This window comes from Galeopterus variegatus, unplaced genomic scaffold (assembly GCF_000696425.1).
Source record: "Galeopterus variegatus unplaced genomic scaffold, G_variegatus-3.0.2 Scaffold244, whole genome shotgun sequence".
NCBI classification, from domain to species: Eukaryota; Metazoa; Chordata; class Mammalia; order Dermoptera; family Cynocephalidae; genus Galeopterus; species Galeopterus variegatus.
This window is the reverse complement of record NW_007726355.1, coordinates 101897-107896: the sequence shown is the minus strand read 5'-3', so window position 1 is coordinate 107896 and position 6000 is coordinate 101897.

Here is a 6000-nt window from a genome sequence, read left to right as displayed (position 1 = left end):
TTTATAGTTAAAAAATTATCAATACCACTTTGAAAACAAAATTTTGAAAAATTAGACATGTCATATAGGAAATATACATCGTATTATGAAATTAGCATGTTCCATGTTTCGAAGGTTTGATACAGTTCTGTGGACTGTCATTCACCAGTTGATGGAAACTTTCAAAATCTCTCATCTTCTGGTTGGTCATTTACTGGCAATGCCGTTTACTGGCTTGGGTTGAATCCATTTCAAGCATAGCAGTTATAGGATGGTAAAATGTGTGGTCAGATCTTGCACACTGAGTGTTAAGTCTACAGTGATTTGGAGGAGAGAAGGGCCATTCTGTTCTCTTACAAACAGAAGGAATCGCAGAGATGACCATTACTAGACTGTGATGCTGTAGCTGCTGATTTTAAAGGCAGAACTGGGATTCTACTCTTTTGAGTATAGAAACAATTTAGTTTAATGCATTTTCCTTCTTATTTAAATTTCAATCAATGAATAAATGAATAAATAACTTTTGGCACATTTATAATTGGAAAGTTTTCAAACTGATACAGGAATGTGGTAAGTAATACATATTTACAGTTCAGTATTACAGCACTCCAGGAGTTTTCTGCTTTATGCACCACACTCAGCATTTGAAAGGCAACCATCTGGGTCATCAAGCTGCCTGCTGACCAAAAGCTACTGCTGGAGTGAAAGAGACTTTGAGTCTCTAATTGAAGACTGCAGTTTGGCTTATTGGTTTCATTCCTTCTCAGGACCTACCCTGTTTCTCAAGGACTGGGAGCACCATCTAGCATCCCAGAAATCTTAGTACTTGCATGTTTACCTGGTTGAAAGATGTTGTGTCTGACTATGGTGCCCTGAAGGTAAAGATATGTGCAGTCTTCAGCCCCTGCTCTTGTCTTATTTCCACAATAATTTCTTTAGACAGCTTTGGCTCCTTTAGAATCAATGATCTGTGTCTGCAAGACTTATGGATCTTGATTGATTTGCCAAGTTTTTGCTGTTACTGAGTTTCCTGTAGACAGGAAAATGATTGCTTTTGATGAGCTGTATTAGTCCGTTTGTGTTGCTTATAACAGAGTACATGGAACTGGGTGATTTGTAAAAAAAAAAAAAAAAAACAACAAAATTTATTGCTTACAGTTTCTGGGGCTGGGAAGTCTGAAGTTCATCTGGTCGTGGTGACAGTGACCCAGGGGTCTCACATTGCAAGATGGTAGAAGCAGAGAGACAGAAAGACAGACTCTCCTCTTCATTAAAGCCCTCAGAACCTCACACCTGACCCCCTTTTTTAATCCATTCACTACTTGGTCCTACAACCCAATCACCTCTTAGCTCCACCTTTCAATTAACATAACAGGAATTCCCACCCTCTTTACGTTCACAGTGGGGACTAAGTTTCTAATACATAAAACTTGGGGGACACAACTCAAGCTTCAGTGGGGGACACAATTCAGTCCACTACATGAGCCATTTAATTTTTTCCCCACATTTTCCTCTTTTGTGAAAGCTCTTACGTGAGGACTTAAGCTGAGGATCCTGCTTTGACCCAGGATCATGCCTGCCGCAGTTCTTGATGAGAAATTTGAGTTTTAGTAGCAACGGTTTGTGCAGGGCTGCAGCATAGTTAGCTGTTTTTCAAACAAATTCCTGAGTGTTAGTATTGCTTCAAAATTAGATTCTTGCAAGCTTGCTTAGAAGGTGTAAGTGAGCCTTCCTTTCAAGTTTGCTGGTACTGACATACTGCGACACTTTTTCAGATCATGAGCCATAATTACCATTCTCTTTCTCCTCTTCTTCATCAAATTTTAAAAACAACTGAAGTTACCACTGAAAACTTTCTCTTTTGAGAGTTTTCTTTCTCAACACTCATATTTTTTTAGATTTGACTCTGGAGAGAGAGTTATGTCTCCTTTAACCTGATAAGCACTTCTGATTCACATAAAACTACCATTTTATATACCTTGTTTTTCTGTGTATCTATTTATTGGTAACCTAAATATTGTTCTGCTGCAATTGAAATTGAAGTCTCTTTAAATTAGTACCACCATCTGCCTTTGGACTACAGGTGCCCGATAAATCTCAATAGGTGGATGAGCAGAACTATATGTAGCTGTTCAATGTAGGTTTCCCTGAGATAATGGATCCTCCTGCACAAAATAGACATCTCCCTCAATGAGGTCTTCTGGTTCTAGCTCGGTATCAACCAAATCCCTAGAGAGCGCTGGTTTTCTCAGAGTTTGCACTGTTGACCTCAGTAGGGTCACAGCTCAGGATCATAAGTCTCCTTTTGTCTCCTAGGAAACTGTGAAAATGCTAGAATCTTTTCTTTTTTTGGTGGGGGAGGGGACTGGAGCTGGAAATTGCAAGGCATGGCCCGCAGCTTCCTGTCTTTTCTCCTCTCCCTGCTGACACTGCTCTTGCTCGAAGGCATGAGGCTATTAAAGATGTTAATGTTAGTAGACTTCAGACTAGAGGGTTCAGTTGTAACAGAGTGAAGTTTAAACCACCATGAAGCCACACAGTGAACTGAACCAGGATGATCCCTAGAATCTGAGACAACTCCTTTGTCATTTGGCACTAATTCTGCTTGTTAGACACCATTTCCATAATGTCAGCAGGAAGTTTTTCAGTTCCCAGTTCTCGCAGTCTCACTTTAATGGCACTCCTTCTCTTGCAGCTGTGTTTGGCAACAGGGTAGGCACCTGGGTCACCTGGGTTCTGGGGCCCCGAGTCCCAGACCCTGGGCCAGCATGAGCTACAGGTGCTGGCTGAGATTTAGAGTTAAATGTATCTTAGATGTATTTTGACAGGCTAAAAAAATTGCTTCTTACCATGGCCAATGATTAATTGTTTTGAAAGGATGCAGCTAACTTCCAAAGTGCTTTTATAATCTCATCACCCTTTAAAAATCAGCATTTAAAATAAATCTGTGGCCTAAACACATTTAACAGATAGAAAGACAACCAGGGGAGTTCTTATAATTACTAATATTTATATCTAGATCTCAAGTGATATGTTTTATTTTCACCATCTTCTTATAAATCACCAGCACTTGAAATTAGATATCTGACTAGGAAAAGGACTATCTAGGTATGCAGTGTCTATTTTAGTCCTATTAAAAGAGGCAATATGCTTGTTTGAGTTTTCACAACTTACAAAACGTCACTCATGGTTTGGTAAGATAGTGAGGTGATAACAATTGCACAAATTAAATTATGTTTGAGAAATTTGGGAACCAAGCTGGGAAAAAATTCTGAAATATGATATGATGGCTGAATTTTTAAGATAGTCTTCATGTAGTTCTTACTTTTCTCAGTCTGGATAAAAGGAGAAAAAATGCTTTAAATAAATAATTGTTCTTCCAGATCTTTACAAACGATTTACTCTTCCATATTGGCTAGTATTTACTGAGTGCAGACTGTGTGCCAAGTCACTATTCCTAGCATTTTACCTGCATTAACTTATTTAATGTTTAGCACAATTCTATGATGTGTGCACTCTTATTATCCCCATTTGAGAGTGAGTTTAAGTATGTTGTCTAAAGTCACACAGCTAAAGAGTAGTTAGTTACACTTCCTATGACTCAGGCATCCTGGCCTCAGCACCTGGACGCTCGCTTTATGTCTGTAGTGTCCCCTGAATCCTAACCTTCAAAGGCACTTACCTAGGAATGTTACATTGCAAATATCCACTCAATAACTTTTCAAGTATAAAGTTGCTGAGGAAAGAATGCTCTTTTCTCTAATTTGTATTTAAGAAACAGTACAGCTTCATGATAAGAACACAAAATCCAGAAGCAGACTGCCTAAGTTCATATTTCAGCAATATGATTTGAAGAAACTACTCAACATGGAAATATCATTTCTTTCATAAAATGAGGGTGATAGTAATCATAGTACCTACCATATATAGGTCTTGAAAATCAAATGAGTTAATACATAGCACTTGGAGCAGTGTCTGATACGTTGTAAACTTTATAAGCCTTTCTCTTGTCATCATTATTTAATCTGCTCACATCAAAATGTCTAAAATGGTTAGAAAATGCTCAATGATGATAATTTACTCTGACTTGCAGAGAGTTGGTGCTCCCTTGATGTTTGGTGATTTGAGCCTAAGGCAAAAATAAAGATTAAAAAGAGTTCCAAAATATTTATTTTAATCAAAGTTTTCTCCAAATGTGAGGTTTTTATTGTGGTACACTGTGTTAGTCTGTTACTGTTGCATATAACAAAATGCATAGAGCTGAGTAATTTCTAAGAAAACAAAATTTATTGTTTATAGTTTCAGAGGCTGAGAAGTCCAAAGTCCAGGGAACACATCTAGTGAGTCTTCTTTGGTGGTGACTTTACAGCAGTGCACGGGTCTCACATGGCAGGAGATGGCAGAGCAGAGAGAGAGACTAACCTCTCATGTGCTCTACTTTTAAAGGTCTCAGAACCACGCCCATGACTACCATTATTTATCCCTTCACTACGGCATGGTCCTACAATCTCATCACCTCTTCAAGTCCCCACCTTTCAATTACCTTAATAGGATTTCCCACCCTCAACAGTTCCAGTGGAATTTAAGCTCCAGTGATGTTGGGGGCAGGGTGGGGATATCCAATCTACAGATACACCTATTGCAGGATTTCTTTGGCTAATGGAATCCACAAGTACTTGGGAGCTTCAGCATATATCAGGCTGCCGCTTAATTAATTTCCAAGGAGATTCTATGAGTAATTGGTACTATGAAAATTCCTTTCTAACTCCTGTTAGCTCAGGTAAGTCAGTTTTCTTAAACACACCAAAATAACATTTATTGAGCTAGATACTCTGTGTGCATATTGTCCAATCTTATCAACACCATAAGGAATGTATGCTATTATCACCATTTAAGAGATGAGGAGACATATCCAGAGTCACTCAACCAATAGAAATCAGAGTCAGTATTATTGTGAAGCACAAACTCTTTCTATTGCCCATGCTAACCATAGTTAAAAATTGTAAAAAAAACAATAACAGCAACCCAGATTGAAGTGGGGGGTGGGGAGGCAGAAAAGTGGTGTTTTAATGATTCTTCCACCCCATAGAGGCAAATCATTCAACTTTTCTAGGACACAGTACCAATAGAACAGGACACTAAGCTACTTTTTTGAAGCAGCCTGATCCAATTTTTTGCAGTCTCTTTCAGGCTTGTAATATTATTTTCACTGATTTTCATTATCTAATTTAAGTATATACATATTTATTGAGCATCTATTATGCATATGTGCAAGGCACTGTGCCAGGAGCTACACAAGATGAAAAAGAAAAAGAAACAGGGTGTATTTCTTCACATCACTTGGGAATATCAGTGATGATAGTGAGTCGTGAACTTCAGGGAGTCTACCCACTAGCTGGCAGAGGGGTGTGGTAAGTCATGGTCATCATAGCAGGCAGAAGCACCAGAGGAGAAAGGCAATGTACACCAGTGCCCAGGAGGCAGGGAGGGCAATCAGTTGGGAACATTAGGGGGCGACTTCAAGGTGAAGGTGCCATTTAAACTGAGCTTTATAAGAGTTGCAGAGAGGACATTCTGGGTGGAAGAGAGTGTAGTTAGAGGTAGGGAGATGGGAAATCATGAAGAGTTTTGATGAAATAGTGGTCTTCTGATTTGTTAAAGTGCGGAATACTGGAAGATAGAGGTAAATTAGGTTGAAGAGCCAGGTTAAAAAAGATTGGGTTACTTATGAAGAAAACAGAAATCTTTAAAGATTTTAGCCTGGATGTGAAGACTTAGAGCTCTACTTTAGGAAGATTAACACAACATAGTATGTCAGTTTCAACTCTAGGAACCTGAGAGAATACTGGTACTATTGATGGAAAACAGGAAATCAGTAGGAGTTGGTTTACCCCAACCGGCTCCTTCAAATTAAATACATATCAGTCTGAATTTGAATCCCCCCAAATTCAGATTGATATGTATTTAATTTGAAGAACTATGGAAATGCAGGACTGGACTTTGGGAGAAGGAGCAAAAGAG